At 37.3% G+C, this 21,675-nt stretch overlaps 1 long non-coding RNA gene across 1 annotated transcript in view; it reads left to right on the forward strand.

Moving 5' to 3' along the window:
* The window catches only part of LOC310899460, a 55,149-nt gene extending 38,885 nt beyond the window's left edge, over positions 1-16,264 (forward strand). Inside the window, exon 3 of the long non-coding RNA XR_014584294.1 lies at positions 16,161-16,264. This is a non-coding gene — a long non-coding RNA (uncharacterized lncRNA). The remainder of the gene's footprint in view (positions 1-16,160) is intronic.
* Positions 16,265-21,675: the final 5,411 nt, after the last annotated feature.

The following is a 21,675-nucleotide window of genomic DNA, read 5'->3' on the forward strand; positions in this document are numbered from 1 at the left end:
AACTACAATCCCTATAAAGTCACCATGTTAGCCTGCCTCACCCAGTAACAGAAAATATCAAGAAAAGCTGACCAGGCATTTTCTGTCATTTTTTGTTGAAACTTTCAGATGAAACATTAACAAATAGATCATTAAAACTGGATACACTTTTTTTTTTTTTTTTTTGTCAGATCCAATACAAGCTACATACAAAATAAGATAGCACGAGTCAAAGATCTGCAATGTAAACGTCTGCAATAGGTCTACCAAAACAGGAGGACAGCACTGAATATCAGCACAGTAAATTTGCATACAAGTATCAGAGTAAATCTCTGCAATTAACTAGCATGTACTTACTGAGTTATAAGGATGTTCAGAAATCAAAATAACACTGAAACTTTGCTATAACAATAACAGTATTTCAAGCTAATTTTAGTTCTGTGAAAGAATGCTGATAGATATTAATAGTAGTAACTTTTAGAGTCATCAGCTTGAAATTTGAATGACAGCATCAAGTCTCAGTGTCTTTTACATAAAGAAATATGGCCTTGTTGTTTAACTCTTTTATATATGAAATAAATAGAGATTGGTATGATTGTCTTAATGGTTGAAGTGACTTTATTCTACAAAACGATTGTAATCAAATATTTCCAGACAACAGGCATATTTTGTGTTCCTTCTTCTTTTTTGCCATTGCCAGACACTTTCTCAGTCAAACAAATCAATATTCACCATTCTACCATCCACCTTTAAGAGTTATAAAGCTAATGAAAATGATACTAACTGAAACGAAGTCTATGCATCCCTTCTTTCTTTTCTGTTCTTCAGGAATGTATTTTAAAAACCATCTGCAGTTGCTAATGTGGGGTGGGACATCCTTTAATGAGCTCTGCAGAAGATTAATGACTTCCTGAGAATCTTTGATTTCAAGCCAAACAAAACCTCTTATACCTCCCCTTCAGTCAGAAATATTTTGTCTTATCTTTTAGTGGATAGGTCTCCTTCTCAGCTGCCTTCTTTTGAAATTAATTCATCCCCGTAGTTTAAATCTCAGAAGAAGGGAGCTGAATTCCCTGTCTTGTCACAGTCCTCCAAAATAAACTTAGATTTTTCTGTGACTCATATCCTTGTCTATAAACTGGGAACTTTACAGTTAAAGTGGAGGATAGGAGTCTAAGGAAAAATGAAAGAGAATTCATCTTGTTGTGGTTTAACCCAGCAGGCAGCTAAAACCACACAGCAGTTCACTCACTCTCCTCACCCCCACAGGAGGATGGGGGAGAGAATTGAAAAGAAAAATGCGAGAACTTTTGGGTTGAGATAAGGACAGTTTAACAAGACAGAAAAAAAAAAAAAAAAAAAAAAGAACAATAACAACTAAAAGAAGAAACAAAGCAAGTGATGCACAATGCAATTGCTCACCACCCACTGGCTGATGCCCAGCCTGTCCCTGAGCGGTGGCAGCTCCACCCTGGCCAACTCCCCACAGATTTATTGTTCTGCATGACACCACATGGTATGGGACATCCCTTTGGCCAGTTTGGGTCAGCTGTCCTGGTTCTGTCCCCTTCCAGTTCCTTGGGCACCCCCAGCCTCTTTGCTGGCAGGGCAGTGTGAGAAGCTGAAAAGTGCTTGGCTCTGTGTAAGCACTGCCCTGCAACAACTAAAACATGGGATGTTTTATTCTCAGCATTATTCTCATCCTAAATCCAAAACACAGCACCATATCAGCTAGTAGGAAGTAAATTAACTCTATCCCAGCTGAATCCAGGACAATCTAAACCAACATATTAACTAAGAACCACTGTGAAGTCGGACAGTATTTTTCAGACATGGTACAACAGGAAGCGGTGAGGTACATAAGAACCTGCTTTAAGATCTTCAGAAAAAAATCTGTTTTACCCAGAACAATTAATAATGGCTTTAAATATTACCTAGATGATCCAAAGAGTTGTTTGTTTATTTATTTATTTATTTATTTTTAACTGTTACAGTATTGACTTCTAGGATATACTAAAATTCATAAAGAAACTGTAAAGACATAGAATGAGTCTGTATTTCAACAGTTACTTTAAAAGTTTTTCTATTGTTTTGGAAACAGCTTATAGTCAGAGTGAAAGCAGCCAGAGTTAAATTAGTATGTTGTAGACTGAAATTGCCTCCACTATCCAGTGATAAATGGTCATTTATTAGAAATGGCCTTTCAGATAAGCTGAGGGCAGTGTCAGTAGGGTGAGCAGTGGATTATCTGCTAGGCAAGAGCACAGTCCTGCTGAAGGTCGTGTGTCAAATTTTGTACTTTATAAACTGAAATATTCATATGCTTATCAGTATCAAAGTAGGTCACATGGTATGTTTCTGGATGATGTGAGACAGAATTACTTTAAAAAAATACCTAACTGAGGGGAAAAAATTCTACTAGTAGCAATGGAACCTCCTGGGTTACTCAGGTTCAGTGCCCAAAATTATTTCGACAACTAACATCATTGAAATCAAAGGGACGTAGAATCATAGAACAGTTTGGGTTGGAAGTGACTTTAACGATCATCTAGTTTCAACCCTCTTGCCATGGGCAGAGACACCTCCCAACAAACCACATTGTTCAAAGCCCTGTCCAACCTGGTCTTGGACACCTCCTGGGATGGGGCATGCACAGTTTCTCTGAGTAACCTGTTCTAGTGCCTCACTACTCTCTGAGTGAAGAATTTCCTCCTAACATCTAATCTAAATCTCCCCTCTTTTAGTTTAAAACCATTCCCGTTTGTCCTATAATTATCTACCCATAGAAAAAGTTGCCTTCTATCTTTTTTATAAACCTCCTTTAAGTATTGAAAGGTTTCAGACATGACATCTCTATATCTTTGAGGACTTTTCTTTTTTGGCTGTGAAATTCTGCATGTGAGCTAAAATTTAATTATTACTATTTTGTAGTGGCATTGGTTTTAATCACACCATTATCATACTAAGACTGATCTGTAAAGTTACACTGTGGCCAGTCTTGCAAAGTGAAAATGTAGTTTTTGTTGCTTTTATTGCTATTTCTTTAAATAAATACAAATGGTGGAAAAAATATGTAAAATGATATTTTAGAGAAAAGAACTAATCAATATCTTTATTAGCCCCACTATTCCCACTGAGATAGTAATCCTTTTCACAACATACATCTCTTTGAGACATGGCAACCTTCTGAGTGATTTCCTGCGCTGTTGCAATGGGAATGGTTCAGTAATTCCAAAAGAGTTCCTTTATTTAAAATCACTTGGAATTAAGGAATCTGTGGAGTGCTGGATTCATCAAAACCCTCCTGTCTGATGTAGTTGTGTACACAGGGAATCTTGCAAAGAGTAAAGGGTGTAAGTGATACTTGTTCCTGAGGGTTTGGTGTTGACAGAAGATAACAACATCTCACCACACCTTGAATATTATGTTCTGTTTTGGGCCCCTCTCTACAAAAAGTATGTTGAGTTGCTGGAACCTGTGCAGAGAAGAGCAATTAAGCTGGTGAAGGGACTAGGAAACAAGACATGAGGACCAGCTGAGGGAATTGGGGTTGTTTAGGCTGGAGAAGAGGAGGCTCAGGGGAGATGTTATTTCTCTCTATAACTACCTGAACGGAGGTTGATACAAGGAGGATGTTGGTCTCTTTTCTCACGTAAAAAGTAATAGGATGTAAGGAAACGGTCTCCAGTTATGTCAGGAGTATGTTAGACTAGATGTCAGGAAGAATTTCTTCAGAGAAATGGTGGCTAGGCATTGCCCAGGAAAGTGGTGAAGTTGCCATCCCTGGAGATGTTAAGAGAGGTGTGGATGTGGCTTAGGAACAGGGTACAGTGGTAGACTTAGTAGTGTTCGGTGATGACTGGCCTAGATGATCTTATAGGTCTTTTCAAACCTAAATGATTCTATGATTCTACGATACTATACTCTTTAACTATTTCTATTTTGCTTTCCATAAGCACAATTTTTGTAGCACTGGAAGGTTCAAACAATATTTGTGAAGGAATCCGCTGAAAGTGCAAAACATTTTATGAAACCTTGTTTATTTTCAAAACTGTTGGATTCAAGGTGGGGATGAGCTGATGTTCCAGAAGGAAACTATGCATATATAGAATGTATGAATTTCTTCTTATTTGATGCAGTAGCATCACTGACATCTCTTGTCTCTGAGGTAGCTGTTTGCAAAAATTTAGTCTTGAATCTGATTGAAAACCTGCTAAATCAAGGAAAATGCATTGGCTTGTGGTTATGTTACGCCTTTAGTTGAAGAAATGTTTAGGGAATGAGAGGCTCCCCATAGAGTTTATGAAATTGAAAGTGGAAGCAGTCAAATTCAGATTAGACAGGCACCTGTTAGCATGGTGAAAAAGACAGTGACATCAATTCCAATTTAATGCATAGGATGGAGCAGATGACATGCAAACCTGACTCCAGCTGAAATGGGTCTATATTTCTACACTTTGTTGTGAGCAAATGTACAAGTGTTTTATTGTATGTTTTCCTTTAACATTATGTGTGACAAATTTGCATTTCTTTAACATTTTTTTTTTTCTTTTTCATTTATGTTTCTTTTGCTTTTACTGTCTCTTTTCTTCTTCATGAAGAAAGAATTTTTTTCTTACTTGGGAGAATTCTGAAGGCAACACACTGCTTAGACTATTATTAGCACAAATCCTTAACCCTACATTTTGGATGATCATGGAACACAACAGGAAACAGCATAGTAGGAATCATAGCATAATGGGAATCATAGAATCACAGAATCATAGAATCACAGAATCACAGAGTCATAGAATAGCTTGGGTTGGAAGGGGTCTAAAAAGAAACTTAACACAATGTTAGATAGTTGTTTTTAAAGCATGAATGCAGAAGAGGAAACATACTTTGTCCCACTGAAAGCAATAACAGATATTTTCATGACTAGGAAGAGCAGCTGCAGTAACACTAACTGCACTGAAAAAATTACAAGGGTTGTCAATTCTCATATTTAAGAAAATTACCTGAACACCAGATGAGGTCAGTTAGTAACTTCCCCCCATGCCCCTATGGTGTGTTATTGTCCAATTAGATGTATGACTTTTTTTTTTTTTTTTAATGCCCTCTTGAAGCATTCAGTGTTGGTTAGTATTGGGATTATGAGGATGCATTGGATGGACCATTGGTCTGTTCTGAAACAGCAATTCTATGTTATTATGTTTAAAAGAGGGAAATCATGGGTAATGTTCAATGAGCCAGAAGGAAAGAATTTGTGCCCTTGAAAATTACTTGTTCAGGGTCATGCTTTTCTACTTTCTGTTCACCTCTATCCTGCCTGAAATTCTCAATTATTGGCTTCTGGTAAAGCAAAGTAAGGTCTTGTTACATTCAGGAAAGACGGAGGGAAGAGCCACTGTATGTTAAAGTCAGGCCACAACAAAAAAGCCCATCTGTTTCAGAGGGGACAATCTCCATTCTAGTAAGAGAGACATCAGAAGAGTGACAAGACCACTTATCATAAAAGGATAATACTAAACCTTTTTCTGTCTTTCATTACTAGATATAGGAAAAGCTGGTGAGGGGTCTGGAGAACAAGTCTTACAAGGAGCGGCTGAGGGAGCTGGGATTGTTCAGCCTGGAGAAGAGGAGGCTCAGGGGCGACCTTATTGCTCTCTACAGGTACATTAAAGGAGGCTGTAGCGAGGTAGGGGTTGGTCTATATCTCCCACGTGCCTGGTGACAGGACGAGGGGGAATGGGCTAAAGTTGCACCAGGGGAGGTTTAGGTTGGATATTAGGAAGAACTTCTTTACTGAAAGGGTTGTTAAGCATTGGAATAGGCTGCCCAGGGAAGTGGTTGAGTCACCATCCCTGGAGGTCTTTAAGAGACGTTTAGATGTTGAACTTAGTGATATGGTTTAGTGGAGGACTTGTTAGTGTTAGGGCTGAGGTTGGACTAGGTGATCTTGGAGGTCTCTTCCAACCTAGACTATTCTGCGATTCTGTGATTCTGTGATTCTGTGAAAGGGATGATTAGATAGCTGAAACACAAAATGTGGGAACATGTCAGTGTAGCAAGTGCCCTTCCATTCTCTTGGCTGAATGACTAATGAAGTGAATAGTCTGACTGATCTGGAAGAGCAAAACATGAGACTCATGATGCTGGTCAAGTCTGCATTCCCTTAAACTGCTCCCTGGTGTTTACAAACCTTTCTTTGACATAGCGATATCAAAGTTTGCAGATATAGCAGGCCATATCTGTTCCAGTGAATTCAAAGAACATACATATATGCTAATTTATGGTGGTTTCACACCGAAGGTCAACTAAATTCTATCTCACCACTTTCTTACTCCCCCTACTGAAAGGAAGAGGGGGAGAAAATAAAAAGGCTCATGGGTTGTTTCTCTCTGTATTTTCTCACTCTTCTCTCCCCACTACTGTCGTGAAGAAGTTTTTTCTCTTTTTTCTCTCCCAGAGACCCAACCAGCATCACTCATGGCTCAGTGCTGGCCAGTGGTGGGACACTTCTGGAGCAGCTGGAGCTGGTTCTGCTCTGACATGGGGGAGCTGCTGGGCTCTCCTCAGAGAGGCCACCCCTGCAGCCCTGCCACTACCAAACTTCCTAATCTCCAACCTAAACCTCCCCTGGTGCAACTTTAGCCCATTCCCCCTCGTCCTGTCACCAGGCACGTGGGAGATATAGACCAACCCCTACCTCGCTACAGCCTCCTTTAAGGTACCTATAGAGAGCGATAGGGTCGCCCCTGAGCCTCCTCTTCTCCAGGCTGAACAATCCCAGCTCCCTCAGCCACTCCTCGTAAGACGTGTTCTCCAGACCCTTCACCAGCTTCTCTGCCCTTCTCTGGACTCTCTCGAGCACCTCCATGTCCTTCTTGTAGTGAGGGGCCCAAAACTGAACACAGTACTCAAGGAGTACTCAAGTCATGATGGCATTGCTGTTGTTTCTTTGTTGCATCTGGGAAGGTGGTGACCACCTCTCAGAAAAGAAGGGGTCTCCTCAGATAATCCTGTATTCAGTATTCAATTTTCTGCATTTTCACAGTTGTCTAGAGCTTCCTTGACTTATCATCCAAACCACCTAGATGTGAGCCAGCTCTGAAACAGCTCAATAGTTAGCGCAGTGCAGAGCCGAAGCCTACAGGACATGGAGAGAGGCATTCATGTTCGACACTGCATGCGCAGTGCATTTTGCCTTAATTTTCACTATTCCTGCTTTCCTGCACCCCCACCAATCTAGAACCTGTGGAGATCTCATAGTATCAGATTCTGCAGTGTGGAATTGGGCTATGCTCCCTTCCTTTCTCTGTAACCAAGAGTGCTGCTCACCACCCTCAACTACATTCTGAGATACATCAAATTTGCTGTATATGTGAGATAATGTATCCTGGGAGATGAAATCAGTGAATAAAATGTGCTGCTGAAGGGGACTGAAGAGTAAAAAAGTTGACCAGTAACCTCAATGCCACCTTCTTATACAGCTTGTATTGTAGGAGTGAAGCTTAAAGTTAAAACAAACAAACAAACAAACAAAAACCCTTAAAATTAGTTGGAGAGCAGAAATTAGTGAGAGCAGAGAACACTTCTCATAAACCAAAAGCTCTCTGAAATTTCACTGATCCTTTTTCAGGAAAGTTCAGCAGAATTAAATTACTTATCAGTATCATGAAACTACTTTTGATTTGAAAAAATCTAGTAACATCTCTCTGAAGTGTTTATCCCATGGCAACCAGTGTTTTGTAGGTGCAACCTAGAGCTGATCATCTCAGTTTGCATTAAACTCCTCATCTGCTTGGTGAAACTAAGCAGGACATACATTAGTTAAAAAAGGTTACTTAGAAATCGAGAGTTGCTCTGAGACTTTTGATTTCTGAAGACCATTGTTCAATCATTGGAAGGATTTTGATGAGTGTCTAAACAAAGAAACAAACCAAGAAGAGATGGTATGTTTTTTCCTCAGTAAACTTGAGTCCTTACTGAGGGTACAAACAAGAGATTGTGCCATGATCATCTCTGGAATTGAGATATAGTTTGAAGACAGTTCTCGTATACAAAAAATGTCAACACTGTGCAGAAAGACTGCAACATTTTGAGAAAAAAGAAACTTTGCAATTCAAATTGGTTTGGGGGTGAGGTCATTTTCTTGGTTTTATCAGGGAGCAGAAGAACCTCAAACAGTGACAACTAGCTTGCTAAATTAGTTCTGAAAATTAGCAGTAGATTTGTTTGGTTCTTTCCAGAAGTACTAATTTCACTGCATTATAGCACAACCCCAAATATCTGCATCAGGTGGTTCAGAAAAAGACAAACCTCTTCAAAAATGTTTGTAATCCATATTTGCATAAAAACTAGGGGAAGCAGGAGCATTTCCCAGCAACTTTGTCTGAGTGTCTTCAGATGGAAAATCTCCTTACACGCCTGTATCTTAGCCTCTACAAGAAGAAATCACAGAAAAGAAATAAAAGGCTGTATTACAAGGGGGCTACATCATGACTCTCAATTCTGAGCCCATCATCAGCCAGATCGCCTGGGGGATCTCCAAATTTTAGGCACTTGGAACTAAAGTAATTTCACCTAAAAAGAAACATATGATCTTACACCTTGTTTGGTGTTAGTATGGGCTACTGGACTACACCAAAAATAATAGTTTTATTTATTTATTACCTATGGCTGGACTATTTCACAGCTGTATGGTTGCTTTGCTTCTATGGGACCTTGTGATGGAGCAGTCTGTCCATTTGCTTGTATGGGACTTTGTGATGGAGCAAACCTAGCTGTCACAGTGCTGCAGACTGCATTACATTGAGTACTTCAGTAAGTCCATATGATCAAGGGGAAATAACTATATTTTAGAGGGAGTCTTAGTTTTCTAGCGAACCAATTTGCTGAACTGAGGCTGTATGACCCTTAGGGTCACTGCAAGGGAGACAACTGAGACAGCTAGGAGAGAGACTCAAGGACTCCTTTTTAACTGCAACCTGAAATTGTACCATATTAGGAATTTAGGCAACATGGTCAGCTACAGATATCTATACTGTACACCTCTGTAATAAATTAAGATTAACCTCCCCTGCTTCTCTGGATTAGGTGCCTTGGATCACAGGCACTAAGCATCCATTTCGTGGACTAAGCACCTTAAATTCAGTTATGTCTAAAGGCTATTTCAAATCTGCAGCAAGCCTTGTTATCTTGTGATTACATACTAGTCTAATTGTTGCAAAATTGGAAAATCATCCTGGTTTTATTGTTAATTTCATTGTATGGTTTTTGCATGTTTCGTTCATGAGGAGAAAAAATTTCCTTTATCAGTACAGGTTTGGGGGTTATATAGTTTTGTGCCCAGTTACTGGGCATTATAGTATTTTATTTGTACCTTTTAGATAAAAAAGATATGGAAACTGACCATTGGAAAAAAATATATAGATTAATAAACAGTGTTTTAATCTTATGTAAATTCATACAGATCACTGTACTGCTATGCAAAGGCATTGGCTCCTTTTCTTGTTGATGTTTGTTTCAGTCAGAATTGTTGGGTATTGCAGTAACTTAAAGTTCAAGGTAATTTAATAAGGCCTAGGTAGTTTTCTGTCTGTTAGCAAATACTAACTTGAATTTACTGATGTGTGCACTTCCTTTATTCCAGCAATTTGTCTGTAATTGCTTAAGAATATTCAACTGGCACAGATCTTGAAGGTATCTTCTTAAAGAAGAAACAAACAAACAAACAAAAACAGAAAAAAAAAACATAGAAGAGATATAGAAAAAGAGCCTCATAGAAATTTTTGTTTAATAAAAACAAGTGTTCTCACTCTGGTTTATTTAATTCAGATACATTCTCTGTTTCATAGTCATAAGAGTATATTACAAAGATGAATGGATGTACTGGTAGTTCTTTATAATAGAAGAATAAAAAGTCTAGGATGCAAATGGGACATCTTAGTTTTTATAATAACTTAGGCAGTCTTGTATCATCTGGCATTAGTCAGTTCAGCTTGTCTGGCCAGAGGAATTTGTGGATTGATTGTACAAGTCCTCTGGCTTGAAAAACAACAACAACAACAAAAACACACACACACACACAAAAAAAAACGAACAAAAAAACAAACAGCTGCAATATCCAGAGGTTCCTCACTGATTACTGTATTAATGTTTGAAATAGTACCCCACAGAGGTTTTCTAAACACTGGTGTTTGATAGACAAGTCTGGAAGAAGCACAAGGAAAATCATTAAAGGTCCATTTCTGTAACCACTACTTTATCATGGTTTCAGTGATGATAGGGAAAAATTAAAAAGCTTCCAGAGTATATGTTGTATACTCTTTATTTATTTATTTATTTATTTTAGGCTTTCCTCTTATACCTTTAGATTCTGTAGGATCAAGTCATTAGTTCTCCACTGTCTCATCAAAAGGATCAGGCTGCCGAGAGAAGCTGTGGATGCCCCATCCCTGGAAGCATTCAAGGCCAGGCTGGATGGGGCTTTGGACAGCCTGGGCTGGTGAGAGGTATCTGTGCTCATGGAAGGGGTGTGGAATTAGATGATTTTTAAGGTCCCTTACAACCCAAAGAATTCTATGATTCTATGAGTATCTCCTGTTCTTTATGCCATCAATTCTAACAACAAAAACGCATCCCCACTGCTCCAAGCTGAAGAGATATGAAGAGAAATAGCCAAATGGCAATGTAACCTTGTCTCACACTTTTTAACTTTCCTTTTCTTGCTATGAAATGAATTATTTGATTGTAATATTTTACTTACCGTCAGTAAATTAAACTATACCTGCAAATTCTATTTATTTTCCCTGTTAAATTGCATGCATTTTATGTGGCTCTTCACTCAACTGTTTATAAGGTAAATATTAGCAATAACTGTTATATTCCCCAAAGGAGAGTGCTGCATATTATTTGTTTGCAGAAGTGTCTACATCCCATGTAAGGCAATTTCCAAAGAACTGAGAGAGGCAGATCCGTCTAGTGGTTCTCAGGAATCTTCTGAATCTGAAGACAGAAAAAGTATCATTTTTCACTTTATATTTCCACTAAAGTGAAGTGTGATAAAGAGACATTTGAACTGGTCTTTCACAATCCTCTGCTTTCATGCATAGTACACCAAAATACCATGCAGAAGTAGCAGCTCCATACTAAACGCACTGTACATGCATGCCAACATAACTGACCCAGCTAAGACATCATGGATTATTTATTTATTTATTTATTTTTGTCTTTGTAACTACTTTTCTAAGTAGTTCAGTCTGATATAAGAACACCCCTTCAGTGTCTCTTCACCAGACTACATGAGCCCAGCTCTCCCAGCCTCTCTAGGTAGGTGAAATGCCCAAGACCCCTCACCATCTGTTTGAATTTCTCCCTTCACACATCTCTTGAATTTAGGAACCCCAAATACCTGTTATATCAAGTACAGCTTCACCAGCACCAGTAGAGATAAACACTACCCCTGATCTGAAGGCCTTACTCATAATGTAGAACAGGGCACAGTTTACCTTATTCACAATGAGAGTGCACTGCAAAACTGAATGATGAGAGCTCTGTAACATGGAAATTTAAATTTAAAATTCTGTGTACACCAGCATACTTTTTTCCTGCAAATCTTTGTGGCACTTCACCTGGGCAACCTTGCCAAGGTAAGGTTTATGGTGCACTTACAAAAGTGATTTGCAGACTTGCTGCCTGTCTGGTATATGTAATATTTATTTATTATTGCTTTGATTTATAATACTTATATAAGAAAGTACATCTCCTGAGCTCTATAAGATTTTGCTGTAAATTAAAAATAGAGTCACATAGAAATAGGCAAGTTTTTGCTCCTCCCAGAAAAAAAAAAAAAAAAAAAAGGCACCCAAAATTAAAAGAAAGTTTGATCACTGTGTCTCACTATGTAAAACAATTAGGATGGTCAGTATCTCCCACAGTTATGCAGAAATAGATGAGATATTCTGCAAGATGCTCTGAATACTACAAAACTGAGGTTGCACTGGATCATGAGAATAGATCAAATTTTGATGTCTTTTCTATGCAGGGGCAAAGGTTTACCTGGTGTTGCTGAATAAAACTATGGCACTGAGGTACAGGGGCAGTGAGCAGGTCCAAAGACATCTTTGAATTTCCGACTTACACCACCAGTTCCTGGCACGGATGCAGGCCTCATCAATCAAGTGTTTGGTTGGGTTGCTGCTAAAGCTACAATCCTGGCTTCTTGACAGAAAGACATAAACTACAACTGCTGTGGCTTGAAAGTCACAGGTTGTTAACACAGGTTTCTGCAGTCAATTTGTAAGCCACTATGTGTGCGGTGCTCCATGTGGGCAGAAAGTTAGGAACATGGGCTGAATGTCAAAGGGAAGAGGAATATAAGCAAAGGCCCTTGGAAGTGTAGAGAAGCTGACTGATTCTTCATGTGGTGTAAATAAGCTGTAGAAATCTCTGTCTCAAAAGTCTATCATTGTATCTAGAAATGATTGGACAATGTAATGGAAGAAAATTACTGAAAGGATTTTTTTATAATTAGTTTTATAATTAAATAAAGAACATCAGTTGCCTAGGATGTCCCTAAAAGGAATGCTACCGAAGGTTAAGAGCGTGTTTTGCAGAAATAGTCTTATACAAGCATTTTGTTAATTTTTGCCTAGGCATTTGCTATGGATCACTGCTGTACATTGTGATGGACAGACCTTGTTCTGATCCAGCTTGCATTTTCCTGTTTCCCATCTCTTCCCATGCTTCCTCTGGAGATGAGGCAGAGAGGGGAGCCCTTCTGGCATGGGATCTAGTGCAAGTCTGTGAATTACCCTTTAGAGGAGTTTTTGGAGACTCGGCACCAAAAGCCAAGGGGGTGTAAGACTCCATAAAGAAATGTTTGTGAAGCTTGCCTTATATATTGAATGCTGATGGTACTGTTACAACCACCAGATCTCACCACAAAACCAAGTAGATCACACAGTCTTGATTTCTAAATTCTGGCTTTTTAATGCACTCAGGTACTCAAGATGACAGCTGACTTTTAAAAGTCAGCAGCTCAAGTACTTCAATGGTGCTTTTCTATGCAATTTATTAGTTTGGTTTTTACAGGAACTTCAGATTGATGTAAAAGTGCTCACAGACAGAAATGAATCAAAAGAAGGGAAAAAGTCAAAAAAGGTAACCCAAAAGTTTCACTTCAGCTTTATAAGTTCTAGGATAAGAAACAACATCGAGCCTATTCTGGAAGAAGGAAGCTTTAAAAATTTCTCTATGCAAATGTTTTTTTTTTTTTTTTTAATCCCCATCAATTTTGCAGATACAGGTCTTCAAAACAAATTCTAATGACATTTTTTAGGCAGGAAAGAATTCTCTTTCAGTAGCTTTTGATCAAGGAGAGAGAAATAATTTTGTTTGCTCAAAAATTATATGGAGAAAAACAAAGATTAAACAGCAGAGATTAAACGTGGAAAAAAATGGAAAGTTTCAGAAAGATCCTGGTGACATTAACCTAGAGATTATTATAGAGAACTTTATCATTTTTTAATGACTGCACATCACAAGCCATAATCTCAGTGGGTTGAACACATTCTCTAGAGCTCAGGGAACAGGTTCAAGTAATGCCTTGTTTAAAATGCCTTAGGAAACTATAAGCAAATAAAGATGTGCCAGATACATACGGAAGTGTCATTCTTGGTAAATTCTATCAGTAAGATAACACAAAAGAGAGGCTAAAAAATGGAAAAGGTTCAAGAAAGAAGGGCAGAATTTGAAATATCACCAAGAATTGAGAGTCTATATGGTTGTCTTTTTTTTTTTTCTTCTTTTAGTTTATTAAACTCAACTTATATACCATTTAAGAGAAGATAAAGAAATAATAAAGTCACAGTCTACCCGTGACTTCAACAGAAAGAGGGATTTTTAATCTAACAAAAGCAACCAGCACACAGAATAATCCAGTCAGAGCATTCAGTAGTTGGAAGCAAAAGCTAAACAGATTTATCTTAGAAATAAGGGGCAAAAGTTAAATGGAGAAAATAATTAACCATGGAAATAGTTTGCCTTGACACATGGTAAAATTTTTAAATGAGAACAGGATGATTTTCTAAAGAAGTGTGATTATTATTTTATTAATTATATTATATTATATTATATTACATTATATTATAACATTACATTATATTATATTATATTTATTATATTTTATATTATATATATTTTTTTTCTAGGTGAGGCAAACAAGAGTCTAGAAAACAGGTTACAGTGGGCATTCACTGATGCCTCCTGGGGATTTACTCACCCTTGGCTCATCAGGCAGCTCAGTGGTTATAAACCAAGGCTAACCTGAGGTGAGACAGTAATATGACTGCTGGTTATTACCAAAGATTTGAGAAGGCTTGACAGGAAAACAAAAATGAAAATAAATTCCCGAGAATGTGATGGCTTTAATTATCACTAAAAGTACAAAGAAAAGAAATTCATGGTATCAAATGCTGGCTGGCTATGAGTGATATAACACATGATGAGCATAAAACTGACCCATTTACACAATTTGGTATGTGTGTCTGTGTCCTTAGGAGTCTTCCAAGTATAAGGCTTGAATCAAGATAGTATGACAAACATGTGATTAAAAAGTACCACCAGCTATGGGGTGCTGAATAAATGCATGATGAAAACCAAATGATGAACAAAACCGAGCCATAAGACCAGATTTATTGTTTATAAGGCAAATCATTAGTCAGTGAAGACTGTGGGGTGCACAAGGTGGAGTCTTATGGAGCTGGATCAACAGACCAATATTTTATCTGTTGCTTTCTCTGCTTCCAAGGATGTGAGTATTTGAGTTACTTGAGTGAGGCTGGCTGGAGATGATTGTAACTGCAGGGGAAGCAGTTGACATGAGTCTGCTCAGGACCACAGAGCAGGGCAGCCAAAACGCGCAGAGTTGGGAATGCTCCCTCTGACTTTAAGGGTTATTAATTTATGAGGAAACTGTGAAGACTTTCTCTATTAGTTACCACAGAACTTGAATTTCACAGAGGCAGGAGAGAAGCAACACTAGTTGAAATCTGTCCAGGATTAAATTAAGCCATAACATTAATGATAATAAAATACTAATTACACCTGGAGCAGCATTTTAATAATGATAATTCAGATTATGTTAATGTACTGTTCTCTTTAAACATGCTAACTACCTGTTTGAATTGTAGTAGGTCAATGCAATGCGTGGCTGGCTCTCATTATTTTTTTCTTATATGCTGGAATTTTTCACTGTCTTGGCTGCAGTCCATTTTCCTTTTTCAATCAGCAGTTTACATTTTAAATTCCTTCATTAGGTAATAAAAAATCTTTAATTAAAAAAGTAATTTATTCTTAATAGCTTCAGGTTCTATAAACTGGCAAAAAGGGTTGCTTTAACCCATTTATTAAAGTCTGAGTGATGTGTTATCTCTCAGTAATGCTGAAGACAATATGATTGTTATCGGTTTTGTTTACTCAGCACATGAAGAGGACTCGTGGCTGTGTGGTGATGCTGGTGTCTTTTATTACTTAAACACTGATTAAAAGGTCAGCTTGGTAATCAGATGGATTAACAGTAGGCTAGATATTGGTTTGATTAACACATTTCCTCAGCTTTGTAAAGAAATGGCCAAGGTAAGAGCTAAGGACTTCTTCTGTGGCATTAGCTGAGTTTCAAGATGTTGTTTGAAAGAAGCTGAGAGAAAGGGTAGAGGAACAAAATGTGCTTTGGTTACACAGGTCTGTCTTTTGTGTGATCTAAAGGAAGAATGAATTGCTGTGAAAGATGGACTGTAAGTGTACTAAAATTAGCTGAATTTTTATATAGTATGGTATTGTCTTATTCCTTTCATATCTAGGGTTAATGCTCTCAGTGACAAGTGGATAAAGCCCTATTCCTGCAAAGCAGGGTGGGAAGGAAATGGGGAAGGAAAAAGAGGAAATAAATTTGGCTTGAGGCCATATTGTCCCCCTGGTCTCAATCCAAAGATCAGTCAATGGGAGATGTTCTGTGAGCTTGACAGGACATATCAGTGAGCCCTATATAATCCTGGGATACCAAGTTTTGTGAAATACAGCATGGATATTATGTGGATTCAACTGAATTAGGCTTTATTTCTACTTAAGTAAGCAACAAACTAGGCAGAGTCACAATTTCTAATTTCAGAAAATGAATTATTCTACTATTTTCACAGGATTGGAAAGAAGAAAGTAAAGAGAGAAGCCCTACACATGCCTTTGTCCATCTCTATGGTCTACAAGAGGTAATATGTATTTTGAGACTGTCTTGCAAGTGAAATGAACCAGGTGTGTATATATGTATGTATATAAATATATACGTATAGAATCTGTATTCAGAAAAAGGAAGGAAGGAAGGAAGGAAGGAAGGAAGGAAGGAAGGAAGGAAGGAAGGAAGGAAGGAAGGAAGGAAGGAAGGAAGGAAGGAAGGAAGGAAGGAAGGAAGGAAGGAAGGAAGAAGCTTAACTGGCCAATCTTGGAAGAAAATAAGTATTTGAACGTCTGATACTTGTGCAGTAGGTAGACAAGAACCCCTTCCTCAGTACTCTTGTCTAAAAGCACAATCAAGCCAAAATGAGTATATTTGTAGAAATTCTCTGAATATGGAAAAATTGCTTATATTTAATGGCTGCTGTTGATTTTAGATTTCCACTCTTTTAAAGTATGTTTTGTCTATTCTCAATTTCAGAAAAAGGATTCCAGTGACACTCACAGAAGTTCAACATTTATAGAAAATCAGTCTGTATGTAGATCACATCACAAGTGAATACTTAGGAAACAGCAGTTCATGATGAATATAAAAAGAATCAGAGATTAGCTCTAGAACTACTCATCTGAATTCAAAAGTAAAATGTTGTAAATAACCATTACAACTGTCATGCATTTATCAAAGCTCCAACAATTATCTGTTTCATGAATTAGGCCTTGTCAGCATTTAGGAGGAAAAGAGATGGGTAAAGAGGGAGAGAGAGAGAGAGTGCAGTAGTGATTTTCTGGGAATTTTTCTTCATAGACAGACAGTAGAAAAATATAGATAAAATTATGACCTAGCATAATGATAATTTCTGGTGCCATAAAATCAGTTTCATTGTCTGGACTGTTTTGAAGATAAAGATTTTGCACTGTCTGTCCAGATTGTCCTGGCTGAAATACTTTACAAAGTTCTGAGGCTGGTGTATTTCAAGTGAAGGTTTGGAAACTAGAAACATGTTAACAAGGTGTCCTGTGCAATTATCTAATTTCTGTTGAAGCTGCTTTATGAATTTAAATTGTCCTTTTCACTACAAAGTTTGCTCAGTAGTCTCACTTTGAAGGAATATTTACAGAACCTCACTCAGAGTAAGGCTTTCCAAGGATTTTTCTGAAATTGTTCTTTGTATCAAATAAAGCTGACTCTCAAGAGATGATCAAAAAAGAGTAGGCAATAAGAGAAGAACAGATAATTTTATAATATATTTTAACTTTATCTTCATTGCTTTTCATGTCTTTTGTAAATTAAATTTACATATAAAAGAAGTCCATTTCCTTAGTATACGAGACATGTAAATGTACTGCCTTATTTTTAATAGACCCAACCCAAAAACACTCAGTTCAAAAAAGGGACAATTAGCTCAGCTTAAAACTGGAAACAGAAGCTATTTCTGGAACAGTGCATGTCTGATCTTCCATAATATCCCTCCCACTCTTATCTTAATCTCATGTTTTCTTTAACAGCACCTGAGGATGCAGCTGTATCTGTCTCTTTGCCAGTTGGCCCTGACACCTCAGTTCATCTTTCTATTTTTTATAAAAGCCATTTTTTTCCAGTTCTTGTCCCACTTTTTCTTCCCTCTTACCTATTTCAAAGCTGCAGTGGTATGACTGTTTTTTCTAGTTTTGATGGCTGTGTTACCAAAGATACCATTGATTTTACTGAAGTTATTCAAAACGTTATTTATTTATTTATTTATTTATTTTAAATTTCTGGACCAAAATATCAAAATAGTTTATTGCTTTCCTACCAAGAGCTGATAATGTGACTTTAAGTTGCTATGGAAACCAGTTTACCAAAAAGTGAAGTGACTTACCGATTAAATTTTCAATTTGCAGTCTTATGATGTCAATGTATGCCTTCAAAGTTTGAAACATTGGATAACACACCTAATGCCCAGTGACTGCAAAACAGAATTAATGCATACGTACATATTTGCTTGCAAGAGTCAACTGTCAATGAGGTCTATAAAGATAAAAATCTGGCATTGTCATTTGAAATTAAAAAAAATAATGGTCTCTCCTTTGCAAAAGCATAATGCCCTATGTGCAGTCTCTGAAATTGTTATCTTTAGCAGGTATCATCAGTTCATAAACTAAATACAATCCTAACGGTAACAAAATGTATTCTGCTAACAAAATACATTTTTGAATTTTGTAAACAATATGATTAGCAAAAATTTTCTATGTAATTCCCAAAGATATCAGATAGTAACTTTTGATATATTAGTAAAAAAAAAAAAAAAAAAGAGAGTTTTTCACTTTCTTGTCTGTTAGTGTTTGAAATCCATTTTACATGAACATTATAGAATATTGTCTTAGATGAACAGTAAATGCTTTTGCAATCATACCTTTTTAGAAGACATATATTTTGAACTGGCCATCCAACCAAAAGAAACTATCACAGCAGAAATATATATATATATATATAATAATCAGATACTGGAAAAGTGATGTCTGTTTTTTTTTGTTTTGTTTTGTTTTGTTTTGTTTTGTTTTTTGTAACTCAAATACTGAGAAATGCTAAATGTAGTTGTATAAAGTAGCATTACAAAAATTTCCATAGGCATGTATTAGCTAACATGTTAGCTAATACAAAGTGACGGAGTTCAGTAGCTCTGTATCTCTTCAGAGATTTGTACCGAGTTACTGGACCAAAGACTCTGAGGACCATTTAGAAATAAAAATACTGTATATACAGGTACCTTAGATGACAAGGAAATTTTCCACACACATCTCTAGGATTGTGCCAGTCTGCATGAGTTCAGTGCAGCAATTTACACACATCTTTTGGACTGGACACAATGACTTTCTACTTCTGCATATCAACCAGGGAAAACAGCTAATTATGCTTAAGGATACATCTGTGTTTGTCTACCTATGTCCAGTTAAATTATGTTGAATTATGTTTTTTTTTTTTTTTTTTTTTTTTTAAGTGTGCAAATCAGTCAAAGCTTGTTGACAGGAGAAGGAGGCAAGACATAAACCCCTTAGCAAAGTGATAGATCAGAAAAACATGAGCTACTGTTCTCCTTTGAATTTGCAAATTCTGTTGACATGAGCATGGTTTCATGGAGATAAATGTCAGAAATATTCTGATTATTTGTTACATACATGTGAACTTTTGCTATTTAGAGGCTGAATGTTTAGACTATGCCAGTCATCAAACACTAGTTAATTGAGACAAAAACCTGCAGAGATTGATTTATCCTAACCCTAAAATAATGTCCAAGATAAGTGTGATAAATCATGTCCTGATTAGCTCTCTACATTAAATGCAGAGGGAACCCGGAAAATAACTTGAATTAGATGTTTAACTTTTAGGCGTATATATTTGCTGACATGACTTGCAACTCTTGTGGGAGACAAATCCCACCTAAACTCAAGCAAGCAGAGAAAATAGCACCCTGGAAATTGTGGGATGTGCAGAAAACTTGTGCTTTCACAGCTGCCAGGTACCCAAAATACACAAAAAAATACAGTGAAACAACAGAGACACCTAAGTATACATATGAATGCCCTAGGACACTTCAGGAAAGGGGACACGCATGTTCAAGTCAGTTAGAGGCAAGAGGTCATTTGGGGAAGATGATGCTCCGTTGTTCCTTTTGATTCCTGTGCTTGAGCACGTAGCAAGCACAGGAAGATTTACCATCTCTCAGACCATGCTGTGTACCAGGCTGAACACTAAGCAGTGGCATACATGCTACCTAGTTTATAACCAGTGGGAGTGCCTTTACACAGCAGTGCACTCTGCAGGGTAGGTGTACTCAGTAGCACTCCATGCATTAATGTTCTTCAAGGAAACACGATCATCAGACTTCCCTGCAGAGGAGCAATCAGGCATACAACAGTCAAGGTGGGACCAAAAGGGAGAATATGTAAGATCTGCAGCTATTTCACTGGTTGAATCTAGCAATGCACCTCTTATGTATCCCACAGGAGGTAAAATAGCAATGTTTTGCTGGTGTATGGAAATAATATACATATATATATTTCAGAGCTGGATTTATTTATTTATTTTTTTGGTTATCAGAAATTCTATTCAGGTTTACAGAGTGATGGACCTTGAATCCTTGTTCACTCACTCCTTTTCTTAAACTTAGTGGCACTGAGTCTTTCTATAGGATATGTTCTCTAGTGTGATGTGTGTGTCCTACTGGTTCAAACCAGATAAATCTAGGGAGATTTTTGACCCACCAAAATTAAGCTTCTGCTTCTTCTTTACCTATCACAACTTTGTTTTTGTCTATTTCTTCCCACAGCATTTATCTCCTAACATCATGGCCTGTTCTGTGTTTTCCTTTTTTAACGTTTCATCTTCCTTCTCTTAGTGGATGTGGGTGGATTTTGTGCCCATCACATGCAAAGACCAGGTTCTGCCTTGACACGAGATAAGAAGTAAAGCAAGCACTGAATCATACAAAAGGTAAATTACCAAATACCAGATTCACAGGTGTATTTATGACAAATTCTGAATAATTATCAAGGGCCTTGCAGTTAATTTCTTCATGTCTCCACATGAAGCTGGTTAATAATGCATTTTTTTCCAGTACTAGAGAGATACGGATTCGTATTAGAGGCTGTCATGAAGTTTTGTAGGCACCTGAAATTTTCACACAGATGTTTCTATGGCTGGCTGATTATTTCAGTAAAAAATGCCTTCTTCATCACCAATATATTGTTTAATACAAACATTAACAAAATCTTTCTCAACAGTGGAAAACTATCTAGCACATATTTGTTGCAATTCCATATCGCAACTATATTATTGCTGTGTAATAATATACCTTGGATATAGTCTTAGAAATCCAGCTGATATGATCACACACTAATTCCCTTTGTTAGCATTAAAAAGGAACTGAAGGAGGGACATGGGTGTGTCAGGCATGGTTTTGAAGATGCTTGGTGACCATATATTAGGTATGCAGCACGTAGACCATTCTCCATTCAAACACAGTACTGCAGTGTAAATAGTAGGCTCAGGTAATCAATGGCTGAGAAAAAGAACATGAGTTGGAGCTAAATAGTTGAAGGAGTGGAGGTGGTAAGAAGTGTGAAGAATTTTTGTTCTTCGAGAGTGCTAGAGTCAGTAAATAAATAGAGAGACTGTATATACAAGTTACAATGGAGATATTTGGCATTTCTACATTCTGGGCTCTCTTTTCTTTCTCTTCTGGTAATATTTTCCAAATAAAAGATGATAACATACTGCAACTACCAATCCCTGCATTAGCATTGTATTATGTTTACATGTCAATGAGAAAATTGCTACCAGCTAAGTCATGAATTCATTCTCTTATTTCCTGATAAAAATCAAGGCAGTTTGATCCATGATTCAGGGTCAGAATTGACAATGCACTTCTAGAGGGCACAGTCATTGATCACTGGAGGATGTTTTTTGTAAACAAACCTTAGTGGATCAAGTCAATATCTACTTCA

The sequence above is a fragment of the Anser anser genome (genome assembly GCF_964211835.1).
Source record: "Anser anser genome assembly, chromosome: 4".
Classification (NCBI taxonomy): Eukaryota; Metazoa; Chordata; class Aves; order Anseriformes; family Anatidae; genus Anser; species Anser anser.